Genomic DNA, 18,662 nt, shown 5'->3' on the forward strand with positions numbered 1-18,662 from the left:
AGAGTTGTTTTTGGGTTGTAAGTTTTTATCGGTGGGCAGAGTATGCAGATTAACTGGCTATTACATGGTAATTTATTTGAAACGAATGACCACTTTGCGGTGTAGTGCATCGCTGAACGTTTATACGGACCCTGACCTTATGTCGTCAATTTATGGCGAGCCGTTAAACTCTTTTATGTAACAGCTGGCGTCTTAGCACACTAACCCCGTTTATTAGGACTTTCACCTTTTGATTACCAAAAATTATGTACTTTTGCTTGTTTTTTGTTGAAGAGATGTAGCTATTGAGAGTTGTGTACGAGTATAATACAGCTATACACCTTTTTTAGGGTTCCGTATCCAAAGGGTAAAAAACCGGCCAAGTGCGAGTCGGACTCGCGCACGGAGGGTTCCGCACCATCAACAAAAAATAGAGCAAAACAAGCCAAAAAACGGTCACCCATCCAACTACTGACCCCGCCCGACGTTGCTTAACTTCGGTCAAAAATCACGTTTGTTGTATGGGAGCCCCACTTAAATCTTTATTTTATTCTGTTTTTAGTATTTGTTGTTATAGCGACAACAGAAACACATCATCTGTGAAAATTTCAACTGTCTAGCTATCACGGTTCGTGAGATACAGCCTGGTGACAGACGGACGGACGGACAGCGGAGTCTTAGTAATAGGGTCCCGTTTTTACCCTTTGGGTACGGAACCCTAAAAACGGGACCCTATTACTAAGACTTCGCTGTCTGTCCATCCGTCCGTCTGTCACCAGGCTGTATCTCATGAACCGCGATAGCTAGACAGTTGAAATTTTCACAAATGATGTATCTCTGTTGCCGCTATTACAAAAAACACAAAAAATAAAATAAAATAAATATTTCAGGGGGGGCTCCCATACAACAAACACGATTTTTTTGCTCTATTTTTTATTGATGGTGCGGATCCCTCCGTGCGCGAGTCCGACTCGCACTTGGCCGGTTTTTTCTTTTCACGTCTACGTTTTCAGGTTTAAGTAATTTTAAAAGTATTTAACAGTATTTAAGGTGTAACGATATTTTTTACCGTTTTTCTCTTGCTCAATATTGTAATAATTTGTATGATAGGTATAGATACCTATAACATGCATTTAAGTAAGTAACTATGTAGGTATATCACCGCCCAGTACCTACTCATAGTACAAGCGTTGCTAAATCTGGAGCAAGATTGGGCTTTGTAAGATTGCCACCAAATATTTATTTATTTTTCTTTAACCACATTTTTACCAGCTATCTTGTATATATAAAAGCCATGTCCAATAAATTCATTAATAAAACAAAATACCGATTCTTAATTTAATCGTAGATCTAGACGATATGCCGTGGGCATAACTCTCGCAAATTAAGACATAAACACATCGAGAAACAATGTTTTATTTATAGGTCTACGGTTTAACTGAGGCGATTGGGAAGAAGTCATAATGATCAGTTACTGAGGTACGGTTGCAGTATACTATAGGTACTCGATGAATACTTACCTAAATACCTAGTAAAGGGTAATTTAAGTATCGTAACAGCATAAATTTTATAGTTCATAAGATTTTCTTAAAAAACAATCATATATTTTATGCAAGTCGTAGTTAATTAAATGCCGCTTGATAATTCTTTGTTTAATTACCTATAATATATCTTCATCATTTAGTGTGGATCATTAATTGCACACTTTATTTCTAATGTAGTCATACTTTCCCTAACTGGTCTGAAAAACTACTTAAAGCAATATATTCACTTTCAACGTTCATCATTTCATTTCATTTCATCATTTCATCAACATTTTCATCATGCGATGCATTGACAAGAATTATTCACTGAAATTGTATTAACAACATTAAAAACTGGATTTTTTATCGTAAGTAATCCTTAATCCAACGCCCATTAATGTCACTAGTTATGACATATTGACAACATTAAAAAAGTCTGTCACAACTCATTACCAAAGAATAATCAATATAATCATCAAGCGTTCAATTTAAGTGCAGTAACGAGATGTTATCATATTTTTCGCAAGGTTAACCGAAATACCTCCGCCCCTATACGGTTACAACCTTATTGCATAACACTTAAGTCGTAATTCCAACAACACAACTGAACATGATACAATTTGTCGAAAGTAACGTCAAAATGTACGGTGCTGGTCGATTGGCGTGCCAAAAACGGCCGAATACCAAATCGGCGTGCTGTACTTTGAAAATCGAATCATAAGTCTCATCGCGCTCTCTCTCATTGTAAAATAACTACGAGTGAAAGAGGCAGTGAGATATGACGTTTCAGGTTGGATGTTGTAAGTATGTATACAGCTTTTTGTCGGCAATGTCACCTGCGATGTCTCGTTGTCGGCCTTACTAATGATCGTGCCATCAATTAAGTATTAACTTAATCGCTTCCATTGATGGATTACGTGGAACAAGGAATGGGACAGCTCGACGGATTATTTTCAGATATGGAAGAGGTGAAACCATGAGCACTTGTTATCAATGAATTTCACTGGTTTTTGCAGGCTTCCTTAGAGCATATATTATATCCGATTATATAGCAATTATCGGTAACTACTAGGTATTTAATAAGTAGTTATATTCCAATTACAAGAGATACAGTCATAAATAATTATCAAAATATTCAGAATATACAGGCTGGGTACCTAGCTAGGTGCAAACATTTAAGGGAGTGATAGCTGAAGTAATTTTGAACATTTTTAGCTAAATATATATTTTAGACGAAGCTTTTATTAGGTACCTTATTTAAAAAGAACTTTAATTACTGACCGGGATTCGACCGGCTTATTTTAAAATACTTGCGTAAGAATAAGTATTTAATATTTATGCCCATGGAAATCACAAAACACAGCACTGAATAAATGATTTTTCGAGACGATCCTTAAATAAAAATCCATGGCAACTCTTTGAATAACATCAAGAAACTAATCAAAATACTCCTTAAAAAACAACTCATAATAGGTACTTCTTTACAAAATATTAAAGTTATTAATTTATTTTATTAAGCTGGTTGTCGAGGATCCTCAAAACGGACCGATTAGTAACCATTTAAATTCATTTTAATATACTTAAAACACGCCTAAAAATGCTTCAAAACTTCTCAATAAACCCAGTTTAATTAACCAATCCTAAAAATAGAGCGTTAATCCTAGGTGCGTACGCGCAGCCCCAATCGTAATGGCAGCGCGATGGCAGCGCCGGATAGCATTGTGCGCGCGCGGCGATCGCGACGCCGATTGCGCGCGCCTGTCGCGTCTGTCGCCTCCGCTGCTATCGCCTTCATCGCACGCAAATTATAATCGATACCATTATTGTAATATCGTAGCTATTGTTCGTCGTTGTTAACGCTTTGTTTTGGTGTAAGTTTTTAATTGTGACGCTTACGCTCGTGCGGCGAGGATTTTAGCGCGCAGCGCAGGAATGATTTTTTTTTCCAGGTTTTGTGTTACATTATGTATTTTAAGAGCAAATTGGTTATTTAGATACTTTACTTCTTTTTATAGAGTTTACGTATGAATGGTAATAGAAACGACTAAGTTTTTTTTCTCGTGAAAAATGAAAATGAGGGTAGTTTACGTCGATCGCGCGCGCCTATCGCGTCTGTCGCCTCCGCTGCTATCGCCTTCATCGCACGCAAATTATAATCGATACCATTATTGTAATATCGTAGCTATTGTCCGTCGTTGTTAACGCTTTGTTTTGGTGTAAGTTTTTAATTGTGACGCTTACGCTCGTGCGGCGAGGATTTTAGCGCGCAGCGCAGGAATGATTTTTTTTTCAGGTTTTATGTTACAATATTAACAGATATTTGATATTTTAAGAGCAAATTGGTTATTTCGATATTTTACTTCTTTTTATAGAGTCTACGTATGAATGGTATTTAGTTTAGAAACGACTCATTTTCTCGTGAAAAATTATTGATAATTTACAGTAACATTAATGAAAATGTGGGTAGTTTACGTCTATTATGCGCGCCTGTCACGTGTGTTGCCTCCGCTGCTATCTCCTTCATCGCACGCAAATTATAATCGATACAATTATTGTAATATCGTAACCATTGTCTGTCGTTGTTAACGCTTTGGCAAGTTTTGGCAAGTTTTTAATTTGGCGACGATGGTTTTATAGAATACTTAGTATTTAGACGGAAAAATCTATTCATTCCAAATCTCAGAACAGTAACTCTCTACGAAAGAAAATGATAAACTGCATAATTTTTATTTTTATATTTTTATAAATTCAATACCTATGACCTTTTTGCCCGGCGTCTAAGGAGTGGTGGGGATTTATCCGCGCCTGACAAGATAGTTTTTTTACATTTATTTTACATTTAAAAATCTGAGCCTATAAGTACTCCCACATTAAAAATATAAAATGGGGAATAAGAAGATACCTATAAAAATATTAAATGTTAAGTTAAAATATAATGGTTTACGTTGTTAGGCAAAATAGGCCATCAGTGCTGACTTTTAAAATATTTTTTTATTTATCAAGGCAAATTCCTTAAATCGTGTATAAAATTGTAGAATATATCTTGAAATAACATAAAAAGAACAAATAAAATTGATTATTTGTAATTTTCTCGTAATTAAGTTAATATTTATTTCCAACCCCTATTTTACTTACTCTGAACTTCATCTCAAGGCGGTATTCATTCCCACAGTTTCGTACCCAGGCAGTATTCCCATGGCTCATTTTCCACTTAACATAATTCAAAAGCCATATACCGGATTCACCGTTTAGTGGCGGTAGTTTTATTATGGAAACGTGTGGTCCAAGGAAAAGAGACCAAGAGGTTGCCTTCTCTTATTATAAAACGTCAGTACGGGTCATGTCAGCGGCAAATTTTAAATATGTAACTGTTTATTGGAATTCTACGCAATCCTTCGTCCTTTTTTTTATGTCAATGTTTTTTTTTGTAGTCAATACGAAATGCCAAAAAATTGCCATAGCTGCCAACATTTTTTGGCATTCGTCTGGTAAAATTGTTTTTCTACTCCCGTACTTTTATTTGTCATTTAAAAGGTCGTGCACACACCTTTAAAACCCTACCTTATAGTTGTCAAGACAAGTCTAAAGTCTATTCCCCAAAAAAGAATTTGTGCATACACGCAGTATCTTTTTGGCGATTTTACGATACTTCATGTAATGACCACTTAAAAAATATTGAAATACAGTGTTGCCAACCTTATTTTAAATGTCATCTCTGACAAATAAGTGAACCATAGATGTGTTTTTTTTTTAATTTCATTCATTCATTCATTCTTTTCCCGCCCGTACCCTCCATTTTTGCTACTTCTTGAATTAAAAATATTTGTTAAATTTACAATTTTATTTCAAAGTAAGTGCTTGGTCGTAGAAAAAGTATTGTATGCAACGTTGTTTAACTGAGTCAAAAACTACTCGTGGCGTCTTTATTAACAATTTTCGGCTTCGCCTCAAATTGTTACTCACGCCACTCGCCTTTTTTGACCTCTCTTAAACAACGGTTGCATAAAATACTATTATTATTGCGAAATTTTTCTTCTTGCGTACTGTTGTCAAAAAGCCTCCTTGCCTACTTAATACATTAGTACCCACCACTGAAAATCTGCAACATTGGCGAAGACTAAATAGGGTATAAGAATTGTTTATTGACAGGATGAATTAACCATCACTACATAGTACAAAACAAAGTCGCTTCCCTGTCTGTCTGTATGTATGCTTAGATCTTTAAAACTACGCAACGGATTTTGATGCGGTTTTTTTAATAAATAGAGTGATTCAAGAGGAAGGTTTATGTACATTTTACGCCTAATAATACCAGGATTTTATTTGTAAATTAACCAAACCGGGTATTTTAGTTGTCCTTTAGCCGCATTTTTTTTATTGACAACCAAATAAGTAATTGAATCCATATAAAAACCGTGAAAGTTTAAATCAGTATCAAAAAGTCATCAAATTACCTCAAGTATCATTTACTTTAGCGTGCTACATGCAATAGGCATCAGTTTTGTTTAGGTAATTAATAATCAATGTCGCAACTAACGAACTACTTGCGATACCGATGTAGAAATTAATTACACATCATATACGAACCAATAAGTTGGTAAATTGGCATTTGTATAATCAATAAGTTAAGAAGTCATTTCAATATTATTGGGCCAAATGTTTATTTTACTGACGATTTTTTTGTGACACTATGATAAAGTTTGGTGGATAGATGTTCTATTGACAAGGTGCGAAGTCGGTGGAGGGGGAAGTGGCACTGATCGTCACAAACACAGGTAATCTTATGGAATGTCCGACATTAGCACTAGCGGCAGCCGCTTGAACTATAATTTTACTCCATAAGATTTAACGTAGAAAGTCCGACAAAATGAGGGCAGCACCAGTCGTGCACATAGCGAATAAATAATAAGCGCAATTTCACCGTATGTCCTAAAAATCACCCACTATTTAACACACAAAACTAAAAAAAAACATCATAATAACACATACTAAACCTAGGTACACTGTAAAAAAATTGTCCTAAATCGCCGTCAACGGGCAGGGTGCCCAAAAGGCTGGCCGCGTTTCCTCGCTGTATAGCGATACTAATTCGCTTCCACTTAGTTACGGAAACTTATTTTATTTTCGTAACTCAACGGAAAAATACATAGACTTTTTTAGGATTTCATATTTCTTCCACTCAGAATGAGAAGCTCTCCAAATCAGCCAAATTTTATCCAAATGTAACGAAAAAAACCGGCAACAAAATAAAATCGGGCCGAACCTCGTAGCTGTTGTAAAAGATAGTCAGATGGCTAAGCGACTCAGTGTCAATAAAGACAGTAACAACAAAACTTGTCTTACTCGTATGTAGTCGCATCTAAGATATTATCATTGTCGCTTTATCGCGACGCCCTGCCGAGTTTGTCACTTTGGCCAGGAGGATCTGCCCCGTCCCGTTTTCCTCTTATCGCTTAAGGCCCGCGGTACACCAAGCTGTCGCCGGCCGGGCCCGAAGAAGGCGAGCGTTCCTAATAAACACGAGCGTCAATAAAAGTCACCGCCCCACTATACATATGTCCCTTTTCGCCAGCAGGTGGACGGGCCCTTAGGGCTGCTAGATATTATACTTAAATTGATGGTAAGATTTTAAAAATAATATGGTTCATAGATGGGGTGGCGATTATGGCAGAAAGGAGATGGGAAGTTTAGTATGCAATAAACTGGGACGAGTGGGGGGAAAGAGAGCTTACTCTCTTAATAAAAAAACTCATGATTAGTCAATGTAGAAAGTTCAAATTGGTTGCACAAGTTGAAAACTGTTCACTGCCCTAAAGTTAGTCCTCAAACATTTCAAATAACCATCAGGACTATGCTGCCGTCATGTAAATGTTTCAGACTTTCAGTTCTGCGATGTTGACCGAATCGAAGGTAGATTCGGTCTCTCTGAGTGCAATATAAATTATACGGACCTAAAAAAGAAATGGAATAATCTAATCTTCAAATCTCAACACAAATTTTGAACATTAAAATCGAGTACTTATGTTTTTGTAAACAAGTCAATTTTATCAAATCAAAGCTGAAATTAAGTGATGACCCTGCGTGTGCTGTACTTACACGTATTAATGTATGTAAATCCAACTTTCCGTAGACGGATGCCGTCATTTCATACATTCTAACCCAGGCCACGTGTGTACCAGGCTTAATAGATATTCTTTAAAATATACCACACGTGCGCCTGCTCGAATAACATCCTTTGAAATACGCGTGTCTAAGTGTCAGGTGTTTAGAAAATAAAAAGTATCCCATATCAGGTATTGATGATATAAAATATATGCTTTATTAGTTACCATTAGATACTATATGTTGACCATATCTCTCTGGTGGACTAGCAAAGTTACAATCGTGTATAGAAACTTAAATAATATGTTGATATGATGACCTGACTTTTCGTCACATCTGTCATCTACTACATTTGGCGATAAAAGATTGCCATCTTGGTTACAACCCTTGATGGGAAAAAACGACACGGCCAGTGCAGCGGCATAACTCATTAGTTCAGCATACGAGTATTTTACTCTTGCCTTGGAGAAAGCTAGATCGGAGGGAATAGGTAACTACAGATGACGGGACAGGAGGGGCCTCGTACCTACTTAAGAACTTGCAGTAATTTCGAATTTTCAATTAAATGTTTTTTATAACAATGAATCGATACGGAAACTGATGGACAAAGGTAAATTTAAATGCTAGTCAATGATAATGGACGCCCGGCTCTGAACTGCCCTTCATTGTCAACTAAACTCTTGTTTATAAACAGGCTTTTCTTACAATAATTGAACAAACTAACGCCAATCAAATGCATCCGGCCATACAAATCGCGCTGCGCTTCAGTCAGGGCACAACGCAACGAGGTGTTTAATGATGCAATAATTTGCATAGAAGCCCGTTGGAGACCTATTCTCACATCAACTGTCTCTGTAAACCAGCATCAGCTGTCCCGTGTAAAGTTGCCTTTTAGAGCGCGAGCTCTTGTTACGGCGACGCTGTCACTAAAATATCGCGCCGATGTGACGAACGCGTTGTTTTTTCATGCCAACTCATTATAGCAAGGAATTCTCTTTAGCGTGGAAGTATGCTAGCCTTAAGGCAGCGTTCGTGTAGACATGTTTTATTTACTCTATAATTTGCCGTCTAAGTTACGCAAACTTAGCAACGTGCGATATTTTAGTGGTAAAAAAACCGTACTAAATACGTTACAAAAAAGTAAAAGCTTACCATAAAAGAGACTCGCCAATTGATTTACAGCAATATGTTTACCTGAAAAAAAAAACATTGTTTATGTAAATAACGGTCATAAACGCAGGTGTGAAAAAAATCATTAAAGGAGCATTGAAAAATGGGCCCAAATCAATTAAGGCGCCGCGAGTGGAGAATAAATCGGGCCTTTCCGCCGATCCGGCCCGCCGCTAAGCCCGGCGCGCAATCTGACATTTATGAGTCCCATAAAAACGCTCAAGTAGTGACTTTTACTACTTGTTTAGTGAACATAAATGTCTTTGCCTTGCCCGAGCTCCACGTCGGCCGTATTTAAAAGCGCACAGTTCGTGCAATGCTTTGCTCCTTTTACCACTTTTTATTTACTGTAACTGTACTGTTATGCAACTGTATAATGCTTTGGTTACTTTTCAGCGGGAATTTACGAGTGTCGTCTTTTGTCTTTATTTTAGCTGCGAAAACATGTTTGTTTTTAGTTTCGGTAAGTTGGTTTGAATTATGCATTTGTCTTGACAAATTGCTATGTGGAAATCAGTGAACAATTCTTATTTTCTTGGGTCAAGTTTTACGTCTCCTTTTGAAATATTGGTTCTCGTAGCCTTCCGGAACATTGGGTTATAAATTTAATGGCATACGTGACAGGTTTTTTAAGGAACAACTGGTCGCTAAGTATGCGGTGACTCAATAAATCAACGTAGAGTGATAGGACCGCCATAACGACGTTATCTGATATTGTTTACATCGATGGTACTCGTAAAATCAATTAGACACTTACCTTTATTAATTATTCATTTATTTGGAGACTATCCTTAACTACAAAGTATTAAGTTTCGACTCTAAACTATGCCAAGTCATGTATCGACCTTTAGATCAATAATTGTTGTATCAACGTATCAACTTAAATTGTTGGTTCCATAACATCGATAAGTACCTATTTGAACAACAATAAAAAGGGTGCATATTAATTACCTACACTACTTTAATTACATATTTCCAGTCATAGTTTATATCGCCTCTTGGTTACCTATACTTTATAGCAGGTTTAAAAAAAGAAAATTGCAATTAAGTTCTAAAAACAAATAAATATATTACCTACTAGGTAGTAACAAAATACTAGATAGACCTTGCGATGAATTTAAAACTTTGCCACCTAGTAGAACTAATACGGTTCACCGACCTGATGGTAAATTCTGAATCTAAATATTATTGACTTTGATATTAGACTTGAATTGGAATAAGCGCACCTGCTTCCGCTAACGTGATACCATATATGAGCATGTATATACGAGCGTAACAGACTGAAAATCAGATTCAACTGGAACCTATCGTATTAGATTAAAACAAAGAGAATGAAGCCCTATCCAAACTGAGCTATATAGATACATGTTCGATAGCTAAGTAAGCCTCAGTCACTCAGTATTCGGCATCCGATTTAGGTACATGTTAGTTCTCAAACTTTCGCGTTGGCCACCCATAGCGATCATACGTACATGGCCAGGTGCGCCGAGGAATAGCAATCCGTCTATGTACTCCAAGGTCGGATGACAATAGATACACTTGATTGCTTTTTGCCCTTAGCTGTTAGGTTTTGAAATTGTTTGCCTACGCTCATATTAAACAAGGTATCTGCATAGTTGAGTAGATATGTAGTTTCAGCTGAAGTTCCCTACGACAACGCTTTGCATAGGTACAGTCAGCTGCAGAGAAAAGGTACCACCCCTGCATAGAAGTTTGTATGCAGGGGTGGTACCTTTTCTCTGCAGCTGACTGTACATTATTTTAAGTCACCAATAAAAATGGGTAATTCGTTTAGAATATGTGCAAGAAAATAGGTACCATTATGGGTTTGCACATGCAGTAAAAAACATACCGTTGCCATAGTTTCAGTGTCATGGTTGCAAATCTAACCAAGAACAGTTACCTAGTTGCTGATGGCGTACCCTTCAATTGTTTTTGCTGGAAGACTAGCGACCAAGACCAACATGTTACGTTCAAACCATGGCTGGAGATGGAGGCTTAGCTAAAATAACAATCGTACATCGACAAACGCCGATCGAAAAGAAAAAATGTATCGGAATGACAGATGACACGAAAAGTCACATGACTATTTCCATACATTATTCAAATTAAAAAAAATCGATTTTAGTATGGCTAGGGCTAGGTCCTACGGACAATGGATGACTATGCAATTTAGACCATCTTCGTCAAAATAACGTTTTTAATCACCTATTGTTTTAAAACTGACGATTGCTCAAAAGTGTGCTACAAAACTGACTTAAAGCTGATAATGATTTTTTTTAATGTCACTTTAAATACTCCGTAATTTTTGCGTGGACTCCCATAGCCACAACATGGCTTGTGTTTCTGGGGGATCAGGATCTTGAAAGAAAATAGGTAACGATTACAATAAGCTGTTTTGTTTTGTACCTGCAGGTATGTCTTAGTTTCGACCAAGCTCTTTGCTATTCGCCACGAGCCCTTGATATATCCACGCTAAAAGAAAGTCCTCCGTCTAAATCAGACATTCGGCCGTCAAACACGCTGGTTTCGCCTCAAATTAGCCAATTAGAAGTCCCGATGGGACACAACACCTATTAAATTAAAGCGGAGTACGCACCGGTCACCTCCCGCGTCGATTTTTAATCGTATGTATGCAACGTGCGAATCGCGACGGCATTTCGCATATCAATGCGAACGGCTAAATTGAACAAAAAAAAAACAGTTTCGTTTTGTTGGATATTTAAATTATTATTCGTGATTAATTTTATATAAATAATTAAAAAGGAACTATTCAGCACTTATTGTATATGTACTTACCTATAAGGTTACACGGTAAACCAAATAGACCATGTATCATATTTACCTATACTTGAAACTTATTTCCTTTATTTATCGGGTCGTAAATACACCACATGTATTTTGTTATTGTTGTAAATATACACACACATTAAACCCTAAAGTAACTAATCAAAATCAATCAACCTACCAACTGCCAGCATAACTTCCTAATACTGTATCTAAATTCATCTTTCAAAACCAAACAAAAAACGAATCACAAAGTAAGATTCTATGATTATAGACTTAATTAAATGTTCATTAAAACTGATTTTAGATAGATTTTAAATAAGACTTAAAGTCTTTCAATTCTTAAGTTAAAGTGCCATTTGTTCGTTACTATTGCAGTCAAGTCGATATCAAATGCACTGTGTAATTTATGAATGCGTTTAGTTTACGATGCGTTAACTCTTCTGATGTATACACATTTACATTAAAATTTAACAAGTAAGATTAGTTTCAATTCCAATTTAAACATTAAAGGCGTATTACTAAAGTTGAATTGGGAATAAATGCGTTTTTCAGTTGGGACGCTTTGGTTTTAAAAGCGGGATTTGCGTAGACGCGCGACGATGCGTGAAGTCTAGGTGTGCAGTTGATGCTAAAATAGATTAGATACGTACTTATCTGAAGAAAAAACTATTTAATTACTTTTTTTGTGTAAAATGAAGGTTCAGTAAAATTTTAGTAAGAAGTTTATTTTAGTATTGTTTTTACCTTATTTTGCAATATACCAAAATAGAATAGAAAATGAACACAATTATCGCTACATAGCGGTCTCATCCCAACAACCTATATCGCCATAAATACTTGATAGAATAGGTTTCTTGACAGTTTAACGACAAGTTTAATTACAAAATTACACCAGGTATCTAAAGTATTAGTTACTAGGTCTATACTTTTTACACTCGTACAAAGATAAAACTAATATCAAACATGTTGTCTGATGTCCATCGTATTTGCATCCGTCGTCTATAGGAAAGTCAGTAGGTATTTAATGTATCTATTATGTCTAAAAATTCTAACCCTAATGCATAGATCGAAATAATAAGGTCGCGAAAATTAGTTACCTTGTGTCGAAACTAAACACACACTATCCCAATTCGACCAAAGACGTATAAGTAGGTACTATATTACATTATTCTATAAGTACATTGTGTTATCTAAATGAATACACGCGATTAGTTTATAGATAAGTAATTTTAAATTAAAACTTTAATCTGACTGTGCATGACCATCATGTACCTACAGGTTATATTTTATAATGGTATTCGAGGATAAAAGGAAATCACTAAATCTAGACCTAAAACATCAGCTCTCCATATCATCTCCCGTAAATAACGAAGCCTTTAGGTACATTCATCAAACGGCATCGTCACTTGACACTATACGCTCGATCGCCCACGGCGACCAATACGAACACCTCTAAATGTTAATCACCAAGTGTCGAAATTATTAATGACGATCGCGCATCGGTGCGGGACGTTACGCATGCAGATTGGTATGCTAACGAATGATTAACTATGTATGCGTAGGCACAGGTACAGATTTAGATCTGTGCTGCGTTTAGAGGGAGCGCCGGTCATTGTCTAGTTGTTAGGGTAAGTATGGTCAATCTACTCAATCTAGTGAAACATTCTAAATCCAATTGTTATGGCTCCTCTACACGATGGGCCAACGCCGGCCACTCCAAGGGACGCATTTATGCGTTAGAGGGAGCAAGTGATATTGCTATCTCATTCTACCGCATGGCTGCGTCCCTTGGAGTGGCCGGCGTTGGCACATCGATTTGTTTTTTGTTGGCCAAAGATCCAATAGTTTTTATAGTTACCAAGGAATTCTTATAGTTTATCCATTTCCATCCGTCTGTCTGCCCAAGTCGTAGTAGAGCTTATAGTACCTTTAGTACCAGAAACTTGAGTCGGCATCACGCTGGCATAATTTTAGCTTTAAAACGTCTTATTAACCTCTTATTAAATGCATTTTCAAGATGTTATGGTTCTGGACCGCGCTAATTACTTATCATCCAAAATGTTACAACCTACATATTAGAAATGTAAACATCTGTATTTGTTTTTACGTGGGATAGTATAGTTAATCAATGGATTTTGATTTAATAATCCCTTTAATTCAGCTACGCTGACATAAAGTTAGAACCAGGTTGCCAATCATTATACTTCACAAAACTTTTTTTTTTTTCATAATAAACTGATCGGCGATTGGCTCTAGTCACACCTGATGGAAAGTGAAGACAGAGCCTAAGATGGAGCTCACCGGTTCAGTAATAGCCTATTCACTCTTGCTTTAAAGAGACCGAGGTCATATTTTTCAGGGAATACAGAATATACAGATGACGGGAGCGCATTCCATTCTCTTGCCGTCCCTACCAAAAAAGAATGATGAAACACTAGAAGCTTACTTGACTGAGTGAGTCAAGTTGACTCACTCACAAACCAAACGCAGCATCAAAGCAAAGCTGTGCGAATGCTAACTCTATAGGTTTAATCTAATGCAGACTAGATTTAAATTGGAATTTAGCTGGTGAAATAATTGAAATCACACTTAGGATAATATTCGCAGTTTGAATGTCTTAATACTCGTAACAGAGTAAATGATGAATTACGAACGCGAAATCGTAAAGTCCAATCAATCTTAATTAATATGTCGATAACCATAAAATTTCGTCGTATCACCCCACCAACAATCGGGAGTAGGAACCGATGCTTACAACGCAGAGATCGGCGGGGGTGAGCTATTTACCTTATAATTTGACATGTCTCACGTCATATTATAAGGAAAATAGCTCACCCCCGCCGATCACTAAAGTCTATATAAGAGTATAAGTCTTATAAGGGAATCTATAAGATGTGATTCAAGAAATTGAGATATTGATAGAGTCATGTGTGATTGGTACAAAACAATAAAACGGCAACAATGTAAGAAGTGCCACGTGCTTGTATTATGGAGTTCAATCACGGACTTATTTTATTGGTTTGTAAAGAAAGGAATGTGATGTCATGATGTGCGATCAGCTTAGATGTACGCAAGATTATGTAACGCTTCCTTAAACGTTCTGTGAATAAATGGTAAATTTTGCAAAATAACAGGATCATTTTCAATATTTTTTTATATCTTCACCCAAGGAATAAAAGACTTTCAATATTGAATTTTGAGAATTGAACATTCTTGTATCGTTAGATAAATTACCTTAGTTCAAGTTGGATCAAGATATATCAGTTGAGATATATCTGGTTCTGATTTCAAAGACAGTTTTTTTTCTGTGCCAAACACCCTGAACCAAGATCCACTGCGACGTCCCGGAAGACTATCGATGTCACAGTATTAACATTCACCGGACTGGCCACTCCGCACGTACCCGAATAGAATAGAGTCATAATATTTTATGATCCCTTGTACTCCTTACTTGTGGTGGCGGTGTTCGAATTATAAATAATTAATTCTAGCGGTCGTCGAAAGGCGTTAGGAATCGAAACAAATCATTAGCTATAAGCGAGGATGACAAAATGCTAGTTTCCTGTCTGCAGTTCTAATTCTAGTGGATTTTTGACTTACAGACAGAAACCACAATGAAAAAGACATATTTTTTGCTTTTAGTTATGTTACTTTATAAAAAAGTAGCTGGTGGTGTCACTTTATTCATAGATAACTTATTATCGAACGAGCGAGCGAAGCGAAGCGAAGTTCTTACATTCGACTTGGGACACGCGGCTGGCTAGCGGCACGTCCCGGCATTTCGATGTTTTTAAGCTGAACTATCAGAGGATAGTTTGATACACAATAACTTAAGTAAATTTGTTCTAATTTAAATGAAATTGGGTAAACGTGTAGTTGAGGGCATTATATTTTAGTCATTAAATTATGAGCAGGCTCGATCAAGGGGTTATTGAGCTAGAAGAGCTTAGAAGGCTAAAAAGCAATTTGAGAGGGGTCTTGCTATTCTGGTTTTCTTTTTTGCAAGAAAGAATGGTCGAGTTTGGTATCAAATGAAAGTGCTCGGCTTACACATTCACATGCATCCACAGTCCCATGCGAAACTCGAGTTCAAGGTTCGGGGCGAACTACTAGTTTATCATTTATGGAAATAGGTGTCTTTCTTGAAGACTTCTCAGTTTTACAAACATGCCCTAAGAAGGGTAGTTCGAAAAACTCGCGCGGTTAGAAGATGCTGATGTCAACTTAAGCCAGTCTTCTCCGAGACCACGGGGACAACGCCGTCCTCGAAACGTCGGAGGTAAATCTTAAAAACTTAGATACGCGATTAAGTCCCGTTGTACAATTTAATAATGCGTAAAAATCGTGAAAGTTTAAATCAGTGTTATGCCCGAAGACTTTTTGAGACTTACGACTACTATTTTAATGACAACTTAGCATCGACCGAAAATCAGAAACTTACTTCTTAAAAACCTATGAATGAAATGAGTCCAAAACCGATTTCCAGTTAAAATAGTCGAAGGTATATAGGCCCGTTTATGCATAGCTTACAGATAGCTGCATAATGCTTGCGTGTCATACAAAATGCTTATTTGCAGTATTGTTAAATTGTACAGTGCACAGAATCGTCTTTAAAAGGATAGGAACAGACTAGCACGCGATCTCTTTGTGGCTTAGTTTAGACCGCCTTGAATCTCAACCTTTAAAGAAGGTTACCGTAAAATGGGGTGAGTAGGGTTCGCGGGGAGAGTTGGGTTATGAATGGGGAGAGAAGGGATGAAAGGGGGGTGAGATGGAATTTTAAGGCTACTGCTACAAAAATAATGTATTCCAATTTAAAATGGAACTATAGTAATACTCATAATAAAAAATTAAAAAACCGGCCAAGTGCGAGTCGGACTCGCGCATGGAGGGTTCCGCACCATCAACAAAAAATAGAGCAAAACAAGCAAAAAAACGGTCACCCATCCAAGTACTGACCCCGCCCGACGTTGCTTAACTTCGGTCAAAAATCACGTTTGTTGTATGGGAGCCTCACTTAAATCTTTATTTTATTCTGTTTTTAGTATTTGTTGCAGGCGCGGCCCGCCGTAAGGAGCGCTTGTGCGGTGCACTCCCATATATAATCAAAATGAAATTATGGTACCTATTTAATATATTACTACTTAAGATCGATCGTAAAAAACTCAATACCAATTAAATAATAACCTTTATTCATTATAAGTTTATAGACAGCTCACCAAGTCACCACTACCTAGTCTACCTACACGGCGTACTCCTATAATTTCATAGAAATCAAAGGTAACGCGCGAAGCGGAGCGCTTTGGATTGCGCTCCTATGGAAAAAGATTTAGTACATTCGATCAATAGGAAATTCAATAAGAGCGAAAGAGAAGTCTCACCAGAGCTCCGCGCGTGAAACAAAATATTTTCTATGAGGGAAGAGGCAAAATCGGTGCGGCGCTCCGAGTCGGTTGATCTGCGCGCGCATCCCGCGCGCGGCGCGCGCCATGTTGATATTGTTGTCACTTGTTTCTAAACAGACCTTAGTCAATTTTAAAGTATGTGCGGGAATGCAATTTTGGCTTTTTTTTTCATTCTAAATAATGAAACAAGAGTTTAAACAGTTAAAGCACATAATTTGTTTGTTGTGAGGTGTTTAAAAATGAATGAATTTAACGTGAGAATGTGAAAAAGTTTACAAAATCGACTCGAGTTAAATTATGGACGACCTTGAACTTTCGTAGCAATGTTACTCAAAAACAAAAACATATATTTTTTAAATCAGATCCATAACCAAAAACACCGTGGTTGTGTTGTGTGAATGTGATAAAAGTAACTAGCTTATTTTGTTTTTCGTGTTACCTAGGTATATTATGTTTTGTGTTTGGCGCGGGCGCGGGCGACGGCTGTGCGGTGAGTTTGTTTGGACCGAAACAGGTGTGTTAACAATTTAGCACATCTTTCCATATAATTTAATTAAAAACATTATATCCATTTGTAAAATGAACTGCAGTTGGCGTCTATCGGTCGTCAAGATATTCGTAATACCGAAAATCTATGAGAGAGTTCAATGACCGGGTGGACGGAAACCGACATCTAGGTACTTTGCGACGGTTAATTGAATGTGTAGGTTTAGTTTTTGTTTTTTATTGTGAGTGAACACCCATAATACATAGCTACCAGCCGCCTCTGATTTGTTGTTATAGCGGCAACAGAAATACATCATCTGTGAAAATTTCAACTGTAGCTATCACGGTTCGTGAGATACAGCCTGGTGACAGACGGACGGACGGACGGACGGACGGACGGACAGCGGAGTCTTAGTAATAGGGTCCCGTTTTTACCCTTTGGGTACGGAACCCTAAAAACGATCCAACAATCTTCCAAAATCACCTTTGTATGAAATTCCATCTCACCCCAATTACGAGGGACTACGGGGAAAGGTGGGATTTCCTGTTTATCGTCAAAGTTATGAAATGGAACTACCCAAAATAAAATAAAAATTAAAATACAAACACTTATTATATACACCATTCAGTTTGCATATGTAAAAATAAAATGTTATCGAGGTTTGAATGTCAGTTTTGACACTACTCACTCCATTTTACGGTATAGAATTATTATGATCATTGATCAAACAATTGAAATAAAAAACAATACTTTGTAACCTTTAGTAGCAATTTAGATCAATCTTGTTTTATCTGAATTTTACGCAACTATCCATACAAATTACCTGAGTCCATCTTGAATCCATTCAAATTAATAGAGTACATAAGTATTAAAAATAAACATACAGAGAGACTAAATTCATCTAACAAAAATATCGTTGAAATCTATAATTTATCTAGACCTTTATAATCAGACGTAACCTCTAGCCTAATAATATATATGTGCGGAAAGAGACGAGTCATAATATAATAATGCATTGATTCCCTTTAATATATTCCACGACTCTTGTCTTTCCGCGCACTCTATTATAAATTTCTTATTGTTGTCAATCCACTACATTTATGATTTATGCCAAACTGTTTGTGTGATGAAGATTTACTAGTTTCATGCAAACTAGACTAATTTATAGAGTACCTAGCCAGAACCACCTGGTAAATTTAAGATTAA

At 36.8% G+C, this 18,662-nt stretch overlaps 1 protein-coding gene across 3 annotated transcripts in view; it reads right to left on the minus strand.

Annotated features, from left to right (window-relative positions):
- The window catches only part of LOC134662038 (homeotic protein antennapedia-like), a 238,605-nt gene that overhangs the window by 131,998 nt on the left and 87,945 nt on the right, over positions 1–18,662 (minus strand). For 2 of the 3 annotated variants that reach the window (XM_063518303.1, XM_063518302.1), the window contains exon 2: positions 8,757–8,798. The exons of the other annotated variant lie outside the window; for it this stretch is intronic. The gene's annotated coding sequence lies outside the window, so the exon portion shown is untranslated. The remainder of the gene's footprint in view (positions 1–8,756; positions 8,799–18,662) is intronic. 3 annotated transcript variants of the gene reach the window in all.

This window comes from Cydia amplana, chromosome 2, assembly GCF_948474715.1.
Source record: "Cydia amplana chromosome 2, ilCydAmpl1.1, whole genome shotgun sequence".
Classification (NCBI taxonomy): domain Eukaryota; kingdom Metazoa; phylum Arthropoda; class Insecta; order Lepidoptera; family Tortricidae; genus Cydia; species Cydia amplana.